Source organism: Bufo gargarizans, chromosome 2 (assembly GCF_014858855.1).
Source record: "Bufo gargarizans isolate SCDJY-AF-19 chromosome 2, ASM1485885v1, whole genome shotgun sequence".
Lineage (NCBI taxonomy): Eukaryota > Metazoa > Chordata > Amphibia > Anura > Bufonidae > Bufo > Bufo gargarizans.
Window position 1 is genome coordinate 57522148 of NC_058081.1, and position 24005 is coordinate 57546152.

The 24005-nt window shown below is 40.4% G+C and overlaps 1 pseudogene; it reads left to right on the top strand.

Moving 5' to 3' along the window:
* Positions 1-73: 73 nt before the first annotated feature.
* Positions 74-12987, top strand: LOC122925612 (annotated as a pseudogene).
* The last annotated feature ends 11018 nt before the right edge of the window (positions 12988-24005 follow it).

The window sequence follows — 24005 nt, forward strand, 5'->3', positions numbered from 1 at the left end:
TTCAAACCTTGGTTTAAAGACTTCATCCAGTCTACATAGGACAGACTCCCTGAACATGAAGTAATCTCCTTTCATGATGCAGCATTATTAGGCCCTCATCATAAGGAATATGACAGACCTATCCAGCCTGGAACACTGTTCTTCAAGATTCTGACACCTTTCTAAGCCTCTGCCAAAAGTAAGTATTTATTGATTTATATTAAGAGAATTGTCATATGTTTAATTATTCCTGTTTTTTGTATAAGACATTGTAGACAACTAGAGCTGAGCATTTTATGTCTAATTGCTACCCTATAGAGATGTTCATTCACTTCTAATGTATATAAATATAACATGCATTGTATTTGGTAAAATTAGCTATAATGTAGCACAGTTGCTGTCCTTGATTTTCTTTTGTTTCTAGGTTGCGCTCAACTGTTATCCTTTTGATATATCTTCCCTCACAAGCAACAATGAAATACAGTTGGCAGAGTTTAGGATGTAGCTTTCTTCTACTGCAAGAAACCATGATGTGACCCTTGATCTATCACAGTGAAGAAGGCAAAAGGAAGGTTTTTTTTAGGGTCAATGAAAGTTGACCTTAATGGTGAAAGCAAATTGACTTTGTATCATTCTGGTGATAGACCATCTTCAATCTTATTTCCATCAAGAAAAAAATTCTAATCAAAAAGACATGAACAAGGGAACATCCAAGAATGATTGAGGAAACCTGTGTACAGAAGTTTCAAGTGAATTGTGTTGGTGGTTTTTTACCAAGGACACTCCTAACCTCCATGGATATCCCAACCTCCATCCAGACAGTTGAGTCGTCTAAATATGTGATGTCCCCAGTTTCTGGTATTAAGACACTTGGGAAAGGAATAAATGTAATGCATGGCATGGTCATGGCCAACTTTCCCACCAAACCTATTGAAGACTGAAGACCCTTGTGTAGAAAAGTGGATATCATTGTGGACTTTGAATAAATTGGATAGGGAGACCAGATAATCTATCCCAAGAAGTTCAATGCATACAGATGTTAAGAAGTCTGTCCTATCCCTCTGAGTGAGATCTTCAAGCCAACCAACCATGCTTATATTAAGGTGTTGTTATTTTTCTATATATTAACTTTACTGCTACATTTATCCTTTCATGATAAATAACCATTTCTTGAGAAAAATAATATATTTTCCATTTCGTCCACCATGACGGCTTACTATGAGATTGACCCTTGACCTCTGTAGGGGCAGGAACACAGAGTTTAAAAGGCCACCACCCACACTCACCCTCAGTGTTTCCTGTCCCTACGGGGATCAACCACCCAGAGCCCTCCTGGTGGAGGTGAGGAAAGTTTATTATTTTACAAATACCTGAGGATTTTTGTCCTCTCCCCCTGCAGTCTGGTCCAAAGCTGGGCAGAGGATCCAGATGGAGGTGATCTTGCTTCTGTTCCAGGAGCCTGTATCCCTCCCCACAGTGCGGTCCCCCTTCCCCTATGTTGAGGAAGCTGACCGCAGGGAAGCAGCATGCTGAACGCTGACTCTGTGGAAGCCTCAGCATTACTCACTGCTCCCGGCCCCTGGGGGGCCGACCTTGGACGGAAGGGGCGGGGCTTGGACGGCGCATGGCGATGACGTCAGACGCCGGGCCGACTACTTGTGGCGGCAGATTCAAACAGGCAGTGGCATCGATCTGCCTCCGGACACATAAACAGCACCTATGTCTGCTCCTGAAGCCCTGGACGCCCCTACAGCCCAGATGGACTCTGAAACTCCCTCGGCGACTCCAACAGTGAGTTCCCCTGTGGGGAAAAGACAAAATAATGTATCCTTTTGACTTTACTTGCCTGTTTTGTCTATTGATACCTGGCTGCTCCTCTCTTATAGGGAGTTAAAGAGCCCAGAACAAGGTCTAAAGTGCAAAGATGTGCAACTTGTAATAAAAGGCTTCCTGAGAATCATAAAAAGAAGCTCTGCCAGAGTTGCATTAAAGATCTTATAAAAGAGGAGCAACCGTCAATTTTGTCTGAGGTCAAAACACTTATTCAGAACGAAATGAAGTCCTCCTTGGCCTCCCTCAGATCAGTCCCGTCCACACCTCCTACAAAAAAACCTAGATTATCCGCTCCATCCTCCTCTGTTTCAGAGATTATGGATGAGGAGGCCTCCAATTCTAGACAGAATGTGGATCTGGACGTTCTATCAGAGGGTGAGATAACGGAAGATAGTAAAAAATACTTATTTTCTTCCGAGGATATGGAGGAGCTATTGGGAGCTGTCAGAGCGACCATGGGGATTGAGGAGGTGAAGAAACCGAGGTCCGTCTTAGACGAGATGTTCGGGGGACTTAGAGCAAAAAATCTAAAGTTTTTCCGATGAATGAAAATTTAAAGGACATGATTTTAGACGAGTGGACTTACCCTAAGAGGAGACTTGGTGTATCTCGTGAATTTAGAAACAGGTTGTTGTTTGATCCAGCGGATGTCAAATTATTTAATGAGACCCCCAAAATAGACATCCAAGTAGCAAAAGTAGTTAAGAAGACTTCCCTCCCATTTGAGGACTCTTCTCAACTACAGGACCTAATGGAAAGGAAAGCCGACTCTCTCCTAAAAAAAAAAAAAATCCTGGGAGACTGCTATGTTTGGGGTCAAAACCAACATAGCCGCAACATCTGTCGTGAGATCTGTTTTTGGCTCAACGAACTTGAAGAACATATCAAGAACAAGACACCTAGAGAGGAAATATTGAGCTCTATCCCACTCCTCAGATCTGCCACGGCGTTCTTGGCGGATGCCTCGGCGGAATCAGTAAGGTTCGCCCGCTAAGGATGCGGCCCTCACCAATTCTGCAAGAAGAGCTTTGTGGATGAAGGCCTGGGGAGGGGATAGAGCATCAAAAGCCAAATTATGCTCAATAGTGTTTTCTGGCGAATGTTTTTGGGCCTGTATTATACTCCATCCTGGAAAAGGCAGCAGATAAGAAGGGGTTCCCGGAAGAGACCAAAAAGAAGCCCTTTCGTTCCTCCAACCCTCAAACTAGACCCTATTAGGGCAAAGGTAAGGGGGTTAGATGGAGTTAACAGAAGGGGTGAAAAGGCAGAAGGTTCCTTCTTAACCCCCAAAACAAACAAGCAGATAAACAATGACGCCAGAGTAGGGGGAAGACTGCGGAATTTTCTGTCCCAGTGGGAGTCCATTACAAAAAATCCATGGGCCCTAAACATAATTCAGGATGGTTACCGGATAGAATTTTCCTCAGCCCCTCCAAAAAGATTCTAAATAACCTTCCACAGCCCAAAAATTATAGAGAAAATCTGGCAGGGTATCCTGCAACTTATAGACTCAGGCGTTGTGACAGAAGTCCCAAGTTCAGAAAGAGGAAGGGGTTATTATTCCAGTCTATTTCTGGTACAAAAACCAGATGGTACCTTCCGCACTATTATAAATCTAAAAGAATTGAACAAAGCAGTGGGATACAGGAAATTCAAAATGGAATCCATAACATCCATCATTCCTCTGATCAAAACGGGAGACTTCATGACGTCCATAGACTTAAAGGATGCGTACTATCACGTCCCCATAAACAGATCATCGCAAAAATTCCTCAGGTTTGCCCTAGCGGACAGCTCAGGAGTTGCAAGACACTTCCAGTTCACCGTGTTACCCTTTGTAATCTCATCTGCACCAAGGGTATTCACAAAACTAGTAGTAGAAATGATATCCCCCTGAGAGCAGAGGGGATAAAAATTTTCCCATACTTGGACGACTGTCTGGTCCTAGGATCCTCATAGCTGGAGACAACCAGCATTACCAGAGACCTGATGTGCAGGTTTTCAGACCTGGGGTGGGTGATAAACCTGAAAAAAATCAAATTTAATCCCCTCTACCAAAATGAAATTTCTGGGGGTAATCCTGGACTCGGTCTCCCAGGTGACATCCCTCCCTCGGGGAAAAAATTATGTCGTTTACGGAAAAAAAATAAAAAAATTCCAAAGTCAATCCCAGTGCTCCATTCGCAATGCCATGAGCCTCCTAGGCACAATGACCTCCTGCATAACAGCGGTGTCTTGGTCTCAGACCCACACCAGGATTCTCCAATCTTGGATCCTGAGAATCTGGGACAAGAGACAGTGCTCTCTAGAGAGAAAAATCCCCATCCCGATCAGGTAAAGTCAGATTTAAAATGGTGGACTAAAGAGGAAAACCTGCAAAAGGGTGTACCCTGGGTAAAAGATCCGGAGATTCTAATATACACGGACGCAAGTGGTACAGGATGGGGAGCAAAAATAGGCTCGCTAAATTACCAGGGCACTTGGTCAGACGCCATGAAAAAATGTTCCTCAAACCACAGAGAACTGGGAGGTGCTGAAGGTAGCACAGGACAAGGTCTCAAAAAAAACACCTAAAAATCCTCTCGGACAACGTAACAGCCGTGGCATACCTGAAACATCAGTGGGGCACACAATCGTCAAGCCTAAAGGAATTGGCGGGAAGACTTTTTTCCTGGGCGGAAAAGAACGTTCTATCCATCACAGCTATCCACCTAAAGGGTACAGAAAACATACAGGCGGATTTTCTCAGCAGAGTAACCATAGATCCCGGGGAATGGGCCCTAAACTCAATCGTATTCGAGCAGATTACCAGGAGGTGGGGGACCCCCAAGATAGACCTGTTTGCATCAAAAAAAGAACGCAAAGGTCCATCCCTTTTGCTCCCTAAACCCAAGAGACAACCCTTGGGCGACAGACGCATTTTCAGTCAGGTGGTCTTGGATCTAGCCTATGCTTTCCCCCCTTGGCCATTAATACCCAGAGTGCTGCAGAAAATAAGATTGGATCCGGTAACTGTAATACTGGTTGTCCCGTTCTGGACAAAGGAATTGGTTCCCAGTGTTAAAAGAACTAGCTCTGGAAGAACCCTGGATAATTCCCCCCCCCCCACCCCCACAGGAGGACATTATTTCTCAGGGTCCGATTCTCCACCAGAACCCAGGTCTTTTCAGACTATCAGCCTGGATCCTGAACGCGAAATCCTAAAAAGCAGAGGGCTATCAGAAAAGGTCATTAACACCCTTAAGTCCAGCAGGAAAGAAGTTACTTCTGCAATATATCTTAAGATATGGAAAAAATATTGTAGTTGGCTAGGCCAGACTTCCTCCCGTGAACTCTTCTCCAAATATTAAAAAAGTGCTGGATTTCCTCCAATGAGGGTTAGACCTGGGCCTTAGACCAAGTACTCTCAAAGTACAGATCTCTGCCTTAGGGGCTTGTTATGATACAGACTTAGCCAGTCATAGGTGGATAAGGAGGTTTATAAAAGCTGCCTCAAGATTGAGACCTTCCCTAACTCCTAGGACGCCTCAATGGGATCTAAACTTGGTACTAAAATCTTACGATTTCACCTTTTTCTCCTATACAGGATATAGCCCTCAAGCTCCTATCTTTAAATGCAGCCTTCCTAGTGGCAATTACTTCAGCCCGACGCCTAGGTGAATTCCAGGCGCTGTCCTGCAGGGAACCATACCTCACTATCTTCCCGGACAGAATAGTTCTACGTTTTAGACCCAGGTTTTCTCCCAAAAGTGGTGTCGAACTTTCACAGGGACCAAGAGATCATCCTTCCATCCTTTCCCAAGGACTGCTCATCACAAGATCAGTTCCAACTCCTGGACGTTAGAGATACTATCATACAATACCTAGAGTCAACAAAGGAATTTAGGAAATAACCTTTTCATCCAGTATGCAGGTCCAAATAGAGGAAAAAAGGCATCTAAAGCCACGATCGGCAGATGGATCAAATCTACTATTATCTGCTGCTATCAGAAGTCGGGTCTAGATAGCCCCACGAATATAAAAGCCCACTGCGTCTTCTTGGGCAGAAAAAGGAGGTGTCTCCCTAGACAAGATTTGTAAAGCAGCCACCTGGTCGAATATAAGTACTTTCATCAAACATTACCAAATTAACGTGTCAGCTTCTGCGGATTTAACCTTCGGTCAGAAGGTTCTACAAGCAGTTACCCACCCTGTCTAATAATCTGGTAGTTCTCATAGTAAGCCATCATGGTGGACGAAATGGAAAGACCGTAATTAGACTTAACGGTAATTCTGTTTCCTTGAGTCCACCATGACGGCCCAGATTCCCCCCCCCCCCAGATTTAACCCCTTAGTGACCAAACACATTTTTAAGAAATTGCATTCCAAGAGCTAGAACTTTTTTTTTTTTTTTTTTTTTTTTTTTTTTTTTTCTTTTTCAAAAATGTACTTGTATGAGGTCTTATTTTTTGCAGGACAAATTATAGTTTTTAATGTACCATTTTAAGTACATGTAATTGATTAAAGCCAGCCGTTTAGCTAAAACCCCCTTTGTTTACATCAGTAAAAACACATGGGTGGTCACTAAGGGGTTAAGGAGGGGTTGAGTATGAATTAATACTCAAAAAAATAAATGTATATTTAAAAAAGTGTATATTCATATATTGCCTAGGTTAAGGCTACACCCACTTGGTAATTTGGAAAGCACTGAGGGTGAGTGTGGGTGGTGGCCTTTTAAACTCTGTGTTCCTGCCCCTACAGAGGTCAAGGGTCAATCTCATAGTAAGCCGTCATGGTGGACTCAAGGAAACAGAATTACCGGCAAGTCTAATTACGGTCTTTTGTATTTTGTTTTAGAGTTTGAAGTTGTACAATCCAGACAGGTGGTTATTCCTCATGTATCCCAGTAAAGATGAGCGCACTATCTATGCCGATGTATGAAGAAGGAAAGGTGGTCTTGAAGCACCATGAAGATATGATTGTTGAAGACTGTGGATGTCATTGAAAGGACTTAACAGAGACTTCCTACTTGCCATAGTTGCTAGAATTGAAATATGTATTAACCTATAGTGGTCTTACAAGAGACCTTCCAGGCATCCAGGAAGAAATGCTTTAGAGTGTAACACTAAACAGCAAGGTTGTAACTATAGGGAAGCTGCAGTCTACCTAAAAGGCACCTTTTATCCCATATGAGAAGACCAAAGATGCATGTTTGGGGACCATATAAAAGATTGTCTAGCAATAAAGCAAATATTTGTTTTCTAAATATCCATAGACACATCTAAGGTTATATTATAAACATGTATATTGTGAGGTATAATAAAAAATAATTATTTGCAATACTGTCTTATGTGGTTTATTTTTATTTTTTTTGATGTCTATTTGTATTAGAGAAGTACAATCAGTCTGCACCATTGCATTTACAAAAACTATGAGCTCCAACCTATTCATTGTGTAAAATGTTTAAAGGAAGTGATTTGCAACCTATCCGGCATATATGGTATACACCAACCCATAAATGTCTCAAATTTGAGCATATTATCTAAGCTGCCCTTGCCAGGCATATGCACTGCTCCACTCACCCACTTGCTCTTTCCCAGTAGCCCAGACCTATAGGCCTTGGCTGGACACGGAGTTCTTTCTTTCAGTGGCAGACCATAACTTTTTTTTTTTCCCCCAGCAAGGCCATTCTCTGTCCTTAGGGCACACAAGCCTCTTCTCTCTGGCTCTTACAGGGCCATCACACGCACCCTAATTCACACCAGCCTATGGCTGGCCCCCTATAGGTACCCAAGGCACCTTTTACTTTATGGGATGGCACCTTAGCAATAGGTTATTAAGTTTGCTAGTTCCCTACAAATGTGTGCTGTTTTTGTTTGTCTGCCCATGTACACATTTCTGCCCGTTTTACCTCATTCTGACCCTCTGCTGCCTGACTTCTGTATAGACCCTTAACTGCATGCCCTAATCTTGGACTGCCCTGACTACGGATTTGCCTGATCCCTTGCTGTTCCACACCTGTATCTCTGAAGCATGTGGATCAGATGTCAACACTAAGCCCATTGCAGTCTTTAATTTTGGAAAATGATCTAAAGTGGTGATATGCAACCAAATAGGTGGGTTCCACATCTGGTGATAACACCTGTCAGACATTTATGGTACATACTGTTTATACCCTGTAAGTGTCTCAAATTAGAGCATTCCTTTAAAGAGGTTGTCTCATCATAAACATTGGTAGTATGATTTGCTAGGATATACCACCAATGTCAGATCAGTGTGAATCCCATATCACCAGAATGAAACCTCCTGAAGTGATCTGAGAGCAGCTTCACATGCGCAACCATCCTTCATAAATTTCTGTAGGACTTCCACCTCTGCTTCACTTTCGGGAGCAACTTTTGCGATTTTAGATTCAGGTCTGAGGGTTTGGACTACCACCTATCTGACTTTGATGGCATCTCATTGTGCAAGGTGTTAATGTTTTATGGGAGCTATAGTGACAGAGTTAATGGGAACAAATTATCCATAGAACATTACAGTCTCCCAGAAAAGATAAAGTACAGTCCATCCCCTAAGTGCTTGAAATTAGAAAAGCTACATATAAGGCCTAATCTGTGTGGATAGTATTGGTATCCTGTATCTAAGAGTATAACGGAGCTGTCTTCTGTCATTAATACCCTACCTTCTAGTGAAGAGATGACTCTGCTGACCCTGTCCCAGTCTATATTGTAAATCTAAAATTTTCTGTCATAGGAAAACTAGCTTGTTGTGTTTACTCCAATGGCCAGTGTAATCATTTCTGTTTACATGCATAATATGCCATTGGCAGTCTAATTCTATACTGTAACTATGAGATGGGGAAACTGCTCTCATTGTCTGAACACTGTTTGTGTCAATTAAGTTAAATATCTGGACTGACATTCTGCTGTTTGGCCACAAGATGCTGCTGTTTCCTAAACACAGCTAACAGACTGCATATTTTTCCATATTCATGAGGTGGGGTTACAAAGCCTGGATAGGAAGAGACAGAGCAGCCATCTTGGGGAGAGCTTGGAAGAGGCTCTAGGGCAGCCATCCTCAAACTGTGGCCCTCCAGCTGTTGCAAAACTACAACTCCCAGCATGCCTGAAGAGCCTACAGGTATCAGACTACAGCAGGGCATTGTGGGAGTTGTTTTACAACAGCTGGAGGGCCACAGTTTGAGGATGCCTGATCTAGGAGCTGTGTGTGAGGAAGATCCATCGACATTCAGGTGTGGGAGCACCCTTCGGTGACAAGAACTACAGCCCGGTGAAGCTGATCGTGTCCAAGGCCTGATCCTGCCCAGAAGAACAAAGATTGCTTCCAGGAACACTGATGAGAGATAAGGAGCAAAGTAACATACACTACAGTACCGCATGCTTGTAGGAGAAGCTTTTGTTGAGTTCACAGCCACCAGCGGAGGCAGAGCAGACCTGGGTCGGTAAGGCTGATCGTCCACGCACGTCATCAGTGTTGGCACCTAGAATTCTAGAGGCTGAGACCAGGCCTGTAGTTAGTTAGTTGGGGTTTCTGTTTGTCAGGCCACAAGTGTTGCTACTGTTCACTGCAAGGACTCCACAATTTAAATTGTAATTTCACACTGGAGAGCTGATAAACGTCTGGCTGGCATTTTGGCTCAGAAGGGATACTCGGGCACATGCTACAAGACGAGTTATGGGAGGGGGAATACTGTAGAGCATTGTAAGCGGCTGTGCTGCACCGCAGGTAAGCCTGTACCACACACCCATATAGCTGTTCTTGATTTTGAGGGTAATAACAGATACGATGTGGATGTTTAGTTGTGCTCCACTTTCTACACCACCCCTTCACTAGAGTAAGATTTAAAAAATTCATAGTTAAGGTAGATTTATTAACGGGATTGTCCGCTTTTTACTATTGATGGCCTATCCTCAGGATAGATTATCAATATCAGAATGGCAGGGGTACGACAGCTGGCACACCCATCGATCAGCTGTTTAAAAAGAAAGCAGCAATTATATGAGCGCTGCCTTCTCTGCTCTGTTTACTTGCTCCACACAGCAACTGCAGTGGCGAGCAGTGTAATTACAAGTTTGGGTCTCCATTCACTTCTTTGGGATAGCTCCATCTGTTCAAGTGAATAGGACAGCGCCATGCCATAGAAGTGAATGGGAACGTTGTACTGGTAATTACACTGCTGGTTGCTGCGAGCAGGTAAACAGAGCAAATAAGGCAGCACTTGTGCTTTCTTTTCAAACAACTGATGTGTCGAACCCCTACCGATCTGACATTGATGACCTATGCTGAGGATAGGTCATCAGTAGTAAAAAGCTGTCAACCCCTTTAAATCAACTGGACAAACTAGTTTCAAAACTTGAGTCCGTGGAGTAGAAATTCAAAATGTCTTAATGTGTGTTCAAATAATCCCAAAAAGTCTAAAACCCCCTAAAAATTGTAAATTGATACTCAGATTAAAAGGTAATAATTAAAGTGAAAAGAACCACTAAACATACCCAAACCCATAACCTTGTAACACATTCTACCAGTGCTTCTTTCCCTTTAATTATTACCCTTTAATGTATTAAGCAAATAAACAAAGTAATCATTCATATACTGTATCTATGATTATTGAAAATGTCCTCTGACTATTCACTAATATAGGTTCTATACAGTATGTTCTTCATTGTCAGAATAGGTTTCTGTCTTACAGACATGAGATGTACTTTTGTTATATTACAGGTATTTATCTCCCCTAATGACTCCTTCCGTTAACATAATTTAGAAGTCCATTTGGTCATTAACTTTGTCAGTCTTTTGAAGTTGAGGTTGTGTAGACGAAAGTTCAAAAGTGTGAACATGGAAGCTTTTGATCCAACCATTTAATTTGTAGGAAAATCTTCAAGACTTGGTTTAGTAATAGAAATGTTCTAAGCCATATTTCTTGAGACCTAGAAAGGGAACCCAGAGAAGATATCTACAGATATGTCTTCATCTCATACTTTATAATATTCTTAATGGTCATAAGTATGTGTTCCTCTTGACAAGGAAGAGAATCCAATATTTCTCTTTACTACCTACCTAATGAAGTAATCATTCCATTAATTCCTCATGGACAAATGTACTCAACTTATATGAAATACCCTCCATGTACCGTAGGATACATTTTATACATGACTCTCATTATGGGGGATGAGACAGATCTTTCCATCTTGGAACACTGGAGAATTCTTGACAAGGTGGTGTGGTTTCAGGGGCCTACACAGATCTCACACGGCCATATAGCAAAATTTTGAACCCCTTGCCTCCGATCCTCGTAAGATTTCTGACAAATTTATTTAAATTAAGTGGAGAAAAATTATTTAAAATCCCTGTTCTCTGCCTCACTGACAGTTCTGTGTAGGAGAAAGTGGATCCTGAACACCATATTTCTCCATCTATTTATAACACACAACTTATGTCATAAATATTAGGGGGAGCTCAGCAAGTAGGAAGTTTCTTTTTCTTCAAAAACCTATCATACAGGTCAACACCACAAACACGCTTATATTACCATAAACAGATAATTTGTCACCTCAATTTAAAGTTATTGTCTGAACTTTGATAAACTGTCCTAAGTGTGAAAATTGTATAGTCAAACCGATAAGGGCTATTGGATGAAGCACATATTATATTGAAGACTATCAGAGTATAAGACATTTTTCCCTCCCTTATCATCCTCTACAGGACCAAAACTTTTGGGCACCAACTTTTTCTATCTTATGAGACACCTTCTATTCCTTCTACTTAAAGGGGGGCTCTCACCTCCAAAATGCTAAAAAGTTGTAAGGGTCATAATATGGAGAATAAAAGAAAAAATATATATTTTTTTCAGTTTAAAAATGCAATAAAAAAATAAACATATATGGTATTGATTGATTCATACTGACCTGGAGAATGAAAGTAAGTGGTTATGGTATAGGGAACTCCGTAAAAACTAAACCTTTAAAGAAACTATTCTGGCATTGTTTTTTCCAATTGCACCCCATTTATAATTGGTTTCCCTCTTCCCACCACATTGTATGCAACAGTCAACAGTGCCACTAGAAAGGGCATCTTGTTCCTAAAAAAACAAATACCTCATACAGCTTTGTGAAGAGAAAAATAAAAAAAGTTATGGCTTTGGGAGGGCTGGGAGTAAAAAAAAAAAAAAAGGAAAATTAAAAAAAGGAAAATTGGCGTATCATCAGCCACTATCATCGCCAGTATATAGCCACCATCCTTCGGCTATGGGAATATAACCAACAAAGTCCCCTGAGGAACCAAGGATTTTGACTTGGGGAAACGCGTCGGGACAACAAATTTTATACCATCCAGGACTGTTCTCTTTGTCCTTCAAAACAGAGGGAGAACCAATTAGCCCACCGTGAGGTAACACCCTAGGGTCACGTGAGGGTAAGGAAAGGGTTTAGCCACCGAGAGGTGGGGTCGCCCCTTTCGGGGCGGGTGCTCTGCCTGTAGGCAGGGGTAGACACCACAGGGCATCATTAGGGATAATAATTCCTCCTGACCTCACCAGATCTGATCCAGCTATATATGAGAATCATCTAACTGTAAGTGCTATATCTCTTACCTTCAATACTAAATGACCTACTGCCTTGATGTCCACTGCGGGTCTTGATTCTACCTTCAATCTGGCATCTGATATAATATCATGAAATACTTGGAATTAATACTTCTCTTAAATAATATCCTGTAAAAGTTAAATTTTAATTGAATAGCTGATATTTCTGTGATATATTTGATGATAGCTTTTCACACTACTATATGACACTCTGTGATTGTATATAGATAAATAACAAAGATGAGATAGAAGACAGATAAATACGGTATTGTAAATCACAGGACAAAAACATTTCAGTAAAATTATACTATAGGTGTTACTGTAACATCCACACCTCTGGGATAAAACTATATAAAAATATATTACTTGAAGTAGAAGATCAAAGTTTTCTATAAGTGTTAGTAAAACACAATACACTATGTGCAGGTATATATATTTTTTAGAGTTTGTTGAAGTTGTACAATCCAGACACAATTGGTTGTTCCTCGTGTGTCCCAGTGAAGATGAGCCCATTATCAATGCTGATGTACGAAGAAGGAAAGGTGGTCTTGAAGCGCCATGAAGATATGATTGTTGAAGAATGTGGATGTTATTGAGAGGACATAACAGGAATTTTATACTTACCATAGTTACTGTAATTGATATATGTTTTAACCTGTAGTGGTCTTACAAGAGACCTTCCAGGCATCGACATGGAAATGCTTTCGAGGGTAGCACTAGACCAGGGGTGGCCAACCCGTGACTCCTTGCAACTTTATTTGCGGCTCGCAGAGGACCGAGGTCTGGTCAGAATTTGTGTTATTGCGATACTAGGCTGCGTAGCCTAGTATCTCAAGAGAACATTGCGTGTGCCGCGCTCGGCCTTCTACACGGAGGAGGGAGGTAGGGAGTCCCTCCCTCATATGACGCGACTGCCACTGCCACTAAAGCAGTGAAAGGAGCGGGCTATAAAGCTGCCCACACCACTGCCACCAATGAATGTGCGGCTAATTAAAGGAGGAGGGACGGGGGAGGTAAGAAACTGCTGCGCTGTCTGAGCTAGTGAGCTTGGCGAACAGCAGCAGCGGCAGCAGCCTCCTCCTGAGTGTCCTGTCCTCGCTCAGCATCAACCCCAGAGTTGGTGTGCCGCCAGCATAAAAGGTACCCCACACTCACACAGTGCAAGAGTGACTAGCCTGCCTCAAAATAAAGGCAGGCAAGAAACATGTATCAGGCAGCCAGCAGGATTGGGGTTAATGTGACTCATTAACCCCAATCTTGCCACTGCTATGTTTTAAACATGATGGGGGTCATTTATTTTTTATGTCAGGCTGGCTGCATGCTTTTGGACTCCATGTGCCTCACATTAATAGTAAGGGACCCCCAAAGTACCATCTCACATAATGAGCAACATAGGGTTAATGTGAGTTACAGAATACAGGCCACTTATTAATATGAGGCACATGGATTGACTGTGCCAATAGCAAGTGACTGTTCATGTTTGTAGCTCATGCATTAACCCCATGTTGCCCATTATGCAAGGATATGGATACTTGATAGGGTTATTATGAGGCACATGGGGGTTATCACTAGTAACGGTTGGACCTGTGCCTCACATTAACCCCATCATGTATCACTTTGGCAGCTTCCGATCTGAGTGATTGCATCCAGGACAGTTACCATGGCAGCCAGGATGCTACTGAAGCCTTGGTTGCCATGGTGAGCTCCCTGCTGCCCTGTAGTTATTAAATAAAAAGTGAAAACATTAAATAAAAAATTAATACAAAACACGAAAATATTAAAAGTTTAAATCACACCCTTTTCCTTCACACATAAAATCGCCATGCCCGAAAAAGTCCAAACTATTAAAATATAAAAAAAATCTCCTATGTGGTGAACACCGTGACAGAAAAAAATAGTCACCTTGTCCCCCCCCAAAAATAGGATAGGAGTGTTCTATTATGGGCCAAATGTTCCATAAAATGTTTGAAAACTCAGTTGCAGTAATACTGTTGTGTGCACGCATATTTGTGTAAATGTATAGCTTGTGGCTCCTGGCAGTCATACGTTTTTTTTTTGGCTCTTTGTGTCTGTAAGGTTGCCCATCCCTGCACTAGACAGCAAGGTTATAACTATAAAGGTGGAGAGGCTATAGTCGAACTAAAAGGCACTTTTATCTCATATGAGAAGACCAAAGCTATGAAAGATCTGTGATGTTTGGGGACCAGATAAGAGATTGTGCCTAGAGAAAAAAACGAAAGAAATGAAGCAAATAATCTCTAAATATTAATTCATGTTCCTAAGATAATATTTACATAATTATGTAGATGTATTGTTGATTGTGAATGGTGTAATAAAAATGTTTTATTTGCAATTCTGTCTTGTGTGTTTTTGCTTTGGGACGAGGCTACATGTATTAGAGAAGTACAATCCGTCTGCACCATTGTATTTACAAAAGCGATGAGCTCAGGCTATAAATGAGCAAAATTATTCTACAGAATCAATTTGTCAAATGAGCAGGGCTGTTCGGATCAATTTGTCCAATCAGCAGGGCTTCTTCAGTTCTGTGGATTCATTTTGCTCATCTCTAGTTTCAACCAATCCATAATGTAAAATGATTAAAATACGGTATTTTTCACCCTATAAGACGCACCGACCCATAAGACGCACCTAGGTTTTTGAGGAGGAAAATAAGAAAAAAAATATTTTGAACCAAAAGGTGTGCTTTTGGTGGGTTTTCAACTAATGGTGGCCTAATCTGTGTGGATATTTTTGGTATACTGCATCTAAGAGTAAAACAGAGCTGTCTTCTGTCATGAATATCATACCTGCTAATAATAATAATGATGAGATAACTCTGCTGGCCCAGTCCCAGTCTATATTGTAAATCTGAAAAGCTGCTTTTCTTTGCTGCTCCAGGGCCCAGTGTAAAACCTGAGCTAATTTCACTGTGCTAGAGGCCCATTAGTTTATATGTTGGTCTTTATATCACACAGTGCCGTTGGCAGTATTGGGTGGCCTCATAGAGAAGCAGTAAACAATAAACCACGTACTATGAGGTACAAGCCTAAGGGAATTTGACTCGAGGTCCCAGACAGATAAAAATAGGAAAAATTGACAGCATTTTCAAGGAATTAAAAAGGGCGTTCTTTTACTCAGACTCAATTGTTACAATATTTCATCTTATTATTATAGCCTTTCTCAAGCAAATACAAAGGTGCAACTGCCAGATATATATATATATATATATATATATATATATTTATATATATACATACCATATAATTCTTGTGGGCTTGTATATATATTACAAAATTTAAAAGGACATTGTGTGACAGTTCAAATAAAACAGAAGTACTGTGTAAGGCTACTTTTATACCTCTGGTGTGAAACTTTGGCATGGCCGTTCCATATTCTATAGCATGCAGTGGCTTGTGTCTGGCCGCTTCTCCACTTGTCGGATCTCCGCCGGATGCCATTATACTTAATAGGGCTAGTGGACATTAAGTCCGTATGGAAGAAAGAAGAGACCGAGGGGATATGATAGAAACTTTTAAATACATAAAGGGAATCAACTCGGTAAAGGAGGAGAGCATATTTAAAAGAAGAAAAACTACCACAAGAGGACACAGTTTTAAATTAGAGGGGCAAAGGTTTAAAAGTAATATAAGGAAGTATTACTTTACTGAGAGAGTAGTGGATGCATGGAATAGCCTTCCTGCAGAAGTGGTAGCGGCAAATACAGTGGAGGAGTTTAAGCATGCATGGGATAGGCATAAGGCTATCCTTCATATAAGATAGGGCCAGGGACTATTCATAGGATTCAGATATATTGGGCAGACTAGATGGGCCAAATGGTTCTTATCTGCCGACACATTCTATGTTTCTATGTTTCTATGTTTCTATGTATGTAGCAGCGCCAGATCCAGAGAATTTTAGATATGTGAAAGTAGCATACAATATACATAAAAACGTGATCAGTTCGGTGCCCCACTATTATCATTCAAAGCTGCACTGAAATACACAGTCCGGACTGCTGTGTTATACTAACATAATGTCTGGCACTTCTGTGTGCTGTGCCCTTCAGTCCTAAAAATGCATTTCAGTGAAGCTTTGAAACCTGGAAGCAGGGTAATGGGGGTATTAAACATAGAAACATAGAATGTGTCGGCAGATAAGAACCATTTGGCCCATCTAGTCTGCCCAATATATCTGAATACTATGGATAGCCCTTGGCCCTATCTTATATGAAGGATGGCCTTATGCCTATCCCATGCATGCTTAAACTCCTCCACTGTATTTGCAGCTACCACTTCTGCAGGAAGGCTATTCCATGAATCCACTACTCTCTCGGTAAAGTAATACTTCCTGATATTACTTTTAAACCTCTGCCCCTCTAATTTAAAACTATGTCCTATTGTAGCAGTTTTTCTTCTTTTAAATGTTCTCTCCTCTTTTACCTTGTTGATTCCCTTTATGTATTTAAATGTTTCTATCATATTCCCTCTGTCTCGTCTTTCTTCCAAGCTATACATGTTAAAGTCCTTTTAGTCTTTCCTGGTAAGTTTTATCCTGCAATCCATGGACCAGTTTAGTAGCTCTTCTCTGAACTCTCTCCAAAGTATCAATATCCTTCTGGAGATATGGTCTCCAGTACTGAGCACAATACTCCAAATGAGGTCTCACTAGTGCTCTGTAGAGCGGCATGAGCGCCTCCCTCTTTCTACTGGTAATTCCTCTCCCTATACACCCAAGCATTCTGCTAGAATTTCCTGCTGCTCTATGACATTGTCTGCCTACCTTTAAGTCTTCTGAAATAATGACCCCTAAATCCCTTTCCTCAGATACTGAGGTTAGGACTGTGTCACTGATTTTATATTCTGCTCTTGGGTTTTTACATCCCAGGTGCATTATCTTGCACTTATTAACATTAAATTTTAGTTGCCAGATTTTTGACCATTCCTCTAGTTTTCCTAAGTCCTTTTCCATTTGGTGTATCCCTCCAGGAACATCAACCCTGTTACATATCTTTGTGTCATCAGCAAAAAGGCACACCTTACCATCGAGGCCTTCTGCAATTTCGCTGATAAAGATATTAAACAAGTAGTAGGAAAATAAAAAAGTGATCTGGCCTATTTATCTGCATGACTACTCATATTACAGCTTGTAATAGTCCAAGATCATGGTGATAGCTTTACTTTAAGATCATAGGGAAAAATCCTCACCAACCATTTTCCATTAGTTCTACAGCACAGGTCCAAATGCAGTAGGGAAGCAGAGCTCTCAGAAAACCTGTAGCCCATGTCTGACATATGCATTGAACACTAGACATTGTGCCCCCACCTTAGAGAAGGGCAAAACACTGTGAAAGATACTGACATTCACAAATATTATAGTATACTACACTCACGATTTTAACTTCACGTAATACTTGTTCTATAGGCATACACAATAATAATTAAACTTGGCACTTACTGTCTTAATAAGACAACGCAGTGCTGGCAAAATATATTTGTTAATGTGTGTCTGAAAACTCCAAATACTATATGGTTTATATTTGTGTACATAAATGTCATTTAATCTAAGTAGAAAAGGGAGTTAAATAGATGAACTTATTTAAAGTCCTAGGCAACCAACACAGTGTTAAGACTTAAGGGCACAAAAGCAGTGAAGGTAAGTATCTCCATTTGAACACCAACCTCAGCGCAGAATTCCACACTATCCACCAGACTTTGCAAACGTGCAAATTGCAAAAGCTGGTTATTCAAGTGTGTCCCAAACAGCTTCATACTGTCTTAAATATGTCCCCTACTTTGTGCTAACTTATGTTTGGTAGGTTGCCCTGAAAAGAAGGTCAGATAGAAATGTATTCCATAGGGAAGAGTGAAAGGCTTAAAATATGATTTGGGTTCTACTCAGTCAAATTGGTCGACCAATTTAATTCAAAACCTACCAAATTGAATGTGCTTCAATTGGCCTGTTTTACAGTGGATTCTAAGAAATGGGAATAAAATAGGCTTAACATAGGCTAAGTGACTAAAAAGTTTACTGACGATTTATAAAAGACATGTATGAATAGATCATATACAAAGTAAAATAATCAATTAAACTTCAATCTTTGTATAAGCTCCTCGCCAGCCATCTCCCAACCCCAGCGTGGCCAACAGCCAATAGTGAATTCAAAAAGAGATAGTCACAGACATCTTACTATGTGAGTATTTATTTATTTTACTCACTTTTATAGTGGAGACGTTTTCCACAGTGCTTTACAGATATTAGCATGACATTGTCCCCAATAGGGCTCACAATCTAAGTTCCCTATTAGTATGTCTTTTAGAGTATAGGAGGAAACTTTAGTACCCAGAGGAAACCCATGCAAACAGGGTGTGAACATATAAACTCCATGCAGATTCGAATCCAGGACCCCAGTGCTTCAAGGCAACAGTGCTATAACTGAGTAAATGATGTCTTTCTTGGAGCTTAAAGCTTTGCTATATATAAGTAATATCACTAGTTCACTAAATAAAAAGATAATAATTAACCTCCTTACAGTCACGTTAAAATTGGAAAAACCCTCCCAAAAATGTCACTTTTCTATTGTACATTTTTAATGTGCGTCTACAGTAAATCTTGTTGGTGCACAACTCAGGGGACACCATTGCATTTTTTTTTATTATTATTTATTTTTGGTTTACAGAGGATACAGTTGAACAAACATTAAGATGTTGTAACATGGTTTACAAGAGCATATTATCCAAATTTCCGACTCCATAAATAAACATTTCCACAAAGTTGCTTGGCACAAGAGAGCAGACAAGTTTCCATGTGAGTTCAGGTTTTTCCATTAAGTTATATATGAGTCATTAGACTGGGGGGGGGGGAGGATCAGCAATTCTCGCCTAATAAAGAAATCGTTAATGAGGCTGTTGCCTATGTGTTTCCATGGTCCACTTCCCAATCATCAAGGGAGAGTTCTAAGCACCCATTATGTTCAAAGAGAGCTTGCGTTGTCTTGCCATGGTAACCATATTTTTAGGAACCTGTTGTGTGTTCTGATTATTCAACTGGACATTTCCTTGAATTGACATATCTGCTGTGTCACTATCTTCCCTTGCAGTTTGATATTCTTTGGGGGTCTGTGTTTGGTAGCTCTGCTCCATTGATCCAGGTGAGGGAGGGCTGACAATTTGGTTGTGAGTGTCACTGGTAGCCATGATGAGACCTCTACTCGAGGTAGCTCCAGGACCTGCCATGCTTTTTCCAGATCTGATAGTATGTAAATTATTACACGCCTGTCCCCTTTAAGGACAGAAAGGCTGAATGGGTAAAGCCATGAGTACAGTAACTTAGTGTTTCGAAGAGTTTCCAGGAGTGGTCTGAGTAACCGTCTTTTGGCTAAGGTGAACGGGCTATGTCTTGGTTAAATGTCAAATCTGCTCCTTCATATGATACTTTATTCCGTTCCCTGGCTGCAGACAATATACGTGCAGTGTCTACATAAGATAGCAAGCCGCAAACCACATCACGTCTCTCTGAGGGTTTTGGAGGCGGTCTCAGTGCCCGGTGAATGCCCTCAATTATTATAGACTGGGCTTTTTCTTGGCTTACCAAATCTGTAAACAGCTAAATCCCCAACTTGCGAAGCGTTTCAGCGGCTCAAATTTCCGGGAGACCCTTGATGTTTTGTCTTTTGCTTCGATTCTCCTGATCTTCTATCATAGATAAGGCCCTATTGGTTTCTTCCGTGTGGGTCGCTATTTTCCCAGCCATTGCTGTTGAATGTGCCACTAGATCTGTGGTCGTGTTCTCTAGATTCACCACCCGGTGTCCTATTTGTAAGAGTTCCAATTTTATGTTTGATAGTTTGGCCATCACTGGTGTTCTTGCTTTTCCCAGGGCATTTGCCAGGAAGGCTTTGGAAATGTTAGCGCTTACTGATTCCTCTCCCTCCATCTCCGGCATGCTTTCTGACTCTGAGTCGTCAACTACTTGTTGCAGCAATTGAGCCATCGGTCATATTGGATCCTGTTCCCTGTGTTTGCGCTTCTCTTTTTTTAAAGAATCTTTGCACATCTTGCTGATTCTTGCGATGTTTAGGAGTATCCAGTGGGTCCGGGTGCAGAGGATCTACGACTTCACACTGCCAAGGTCCAAGGAAGACTTCATATAGGATGATATCTGTGACAACCTGTGACAATCTCTATTTATATTGACCATTGGATTTTTGCTATATTGAGACCAGGAGCCCATTGATTACAGATTAAGTGATTGTTTTGTTTGTTTTGTTTTATACTCTGTATTTGATCTGTCTTTATACGTCTTTATCACTTGTAAGTAAACGTTTTACCCACTTAGCCTTTAAGTCCATTATATTTCTGTATTTTAAAATTTACTATAAAACATTTAGGGGGAGTTATATCAAACTGGTATAAATTAGAACTAGCTTAGTTGAATTTAGCAACCAATCAGATTCCGCCTTTCATTTTTCATAGCTCATTTGTTAAATAAAAGGTGGAATCTGATTGGTTTCTATGGGCAACTAAGCCAGTTGTACTTTATACCAGTTTGATCAATTTCCCTCTTAGTATCAGTAGTAGGATAGAGCAGTTAATATGCTTATTTATAAGGTGACACAAAGAGAGGGTAGAACATTTCCAGCCACTCTGGTTGGGACCCATGGCATCCATTGACATGGTTGGGTTGGCAGACTCTTGTATTGATCTGTGATGCAAGCTGTGAGTTGGGCTATACACCGCAGAATCTTAGAGATAATTGAAGCAATTGGTTAGTCTGCAGAGATGAGAAGGGTTACAGTCACAGGGATGGTAAGAGAAAGCACTTCTGTCTGGAGGGAGCTTTCTGGACTAGGTCTAAATGATAGATATATATAACAGAGCTTTAAGCTATCTATGAATATCTTTCTTTATGTTGGTCACCATTGGGTGGTGGTTATGTTGGCTGGCAAGGTGCTTGCCATTAATTATAGGTTAAGTGATAGTGTTTGTCCAATAATGATAGGCTATTTTTTACTCTGTATATGATCTGTCTATATATCTCTTTTATCAATGTTTATCAAAATGTTTATCCACTTAGCCTATGTTAAGCCTATTGTGTTGTTATAACTTAGAATCCACTGTAAAACAGACTTTTTACATATTAAATTGAGTATAATAGTGTGGGAACTAGGGCAGGGAAGATGAAAATGGAGATTCATATTACCCTGGACATGTCCCCTGCATCCATTAGCTCTTTATTTAAATACCAGCTCTGCTACATTTTTTTCCGATTTGATACTGGTGAACTAAAAAGGGTAGTCCAGGATTCTGATAGTGATTACCTATCCGCTGGATGGACCAACAATATCTGATTGGTGGTTGGACCGGTGGTGCACACCGACCAATCAGCTTTCTTGCAGTAGCTTTGGCGCTGGAAGTTGGTGAGAGAACTACATAGCGCCGTCTGTTGTGCAGCTAGTTACTGTAGCACTGCTTTCATTCACTTTAAAAGGCAATATTACAAGCAAAAGGTGTGATGTGTAATTTTTTTTTTTAGGAAATTTACATTTTATTTGGTTTTCAATCTCCATTTTTGCAGGACAACTACTAGTTTTTTAATGGCATCAAGTTGGGGTAGATATAAAGTTTTCAATAACAAATCTTTTTTGTGGGTGGAAAAATCTATTCTACCATTTTATTCTTTATTATTTTTAAATGATTCCTTTTTTCAGTTTTAAAATTATTTTTGTGTTGCTACATTCCATGAGCCATATGTTTTTTTTTCTTTAATTTTTCTATTTTTCCATTTGGGTACATTAGGGCTTATTTTTGCAATCAATTTTATTTGTGCCATTTTGAAGTAAATTAGTTTCGTAATCATTTTTGGGGAGCAAACTATTAGGTTTTGACTTTGACAGTGGGTGTGGCTTACAGTCTTGCTATATTTACATTGCATTAGTTGTCCTGCTATGCGGTTGTGTGGAAGCTTGGCTGTGAGCTGGATTTCATCACCTTCAGACCGTATTCACACCACAGTTAGCGTAGTGCTAGGACCCTTGCCATGCTGAGAGACCGTGACGTGGTGCATGATGGGCTCCGATGTGTTCCTGACAGGAATATATTGGCAAAAGTCTCAGCTTTTAATATCTGCTTGTATGACTAGCTAGTATAGTCAGTGGCATATCCGTTTGGTGCATTTTTTTCTGTGATTTATATAATTATATTTTCATCCTCACAATGCTCCGTTTTGTGTAGGATGCCTTTGCGGTGCATGTGGACCGCGCCGGCATCCTCCATTGTACAAATTTTTAGCTGGGGATAGTCGTTTGCTGCGGTCCACATGCAGTGGGACTGCTCCCCCAATGCGCTACAGTGTTTGGGGTTTGAGCAGTTCCCCCATATTTGCCACTATATTTCTGTGATTTTGTTAGACTTTGACAGAGCCTACACATTATGATTGGGGGCCTTTTTTAGGTCCCTTGCTGCCATGGCACCCCATTATCATCCCACAATTGAGTCAAAGGGGTAACTTTGGGCTTATTGAGAAAGTCCCTAAGGCCATATCCACACTATTACAGTGCAGTTCAGATAGTAAATGTTGAGTATTTCAGTAACCAAAATATTGTTCAAAGCAAAATACTAGCATTAAAAAAAAAATGCCAAATAAACATCTGCATGGAGTTTGTAAATTCTCTCTGGTTTTGTTTTGGTTTCCTTTGGGAACTTCAACTTCTTCTCATATTAGTAGGTCAGCTGACTGTGTGTAAAATGTGACCTAGTGACTATGTGTGTTTGAAAAATTAGATTATAGCAACCACTGGTAAAATAAACCTATATAAAGGCATGCCATGTACAGAATATGTAGATAATAGAGATGATGACAGATCAAAACATTACAGAAACTGAATTCTTCAAAACATATGATAATCTTACCAATTAGCATCTTGCCATTAAAATCATACTGTAGGTGTTACTGTAACATCCTCACCTCTGGGATAAAACAAAACTTTGACACCTATGATATAGAAGTTTTACTGGGGAAACAATGAGTTCAGAGGATTGTACTATTCAGATAGAAATACATTATTTGAAGTGGAAAATCAAAGTTTTCTATAAGTGTTAGTAACATATAATACACCATGTGCAGGTACACACTCTGATAAACTAATCAAAGTAATATATCTTCATCTAAACAGGTCTACAAGGTTTGTAAGCTGTTTTTAATATTTGTGTTCAGGTCAGACCTTCACCTGACCACAGTCCCAGAAAAGTGGGCCTTTACCAAACCCAGTTGAGTAAATAGATAGATAGATAGATACCATAGATTTCACTCAATAAAATATACTTTTTCCCTTGAAAATTGGGAAAAAATGTCAGTATGTCTTATGGAACAAATAATAGGGGGAACTTCTATTATGAAAACGCTCACTAGTACACAAAATGACAGATAGACTAAAGTTAGACTATAGATAAATAGATGATAGATAGATAGATAGACTATAAAAAGACAGAGAGATAGAAGAAAGATAGATTAACTAAAGATTTAGTTTATTACTGCACATATATGGAATGATTAATAACAGATGTAATTTTAGGTTGTACAAACAATAACAGTATCAAAAATATCATTATTGCAAATC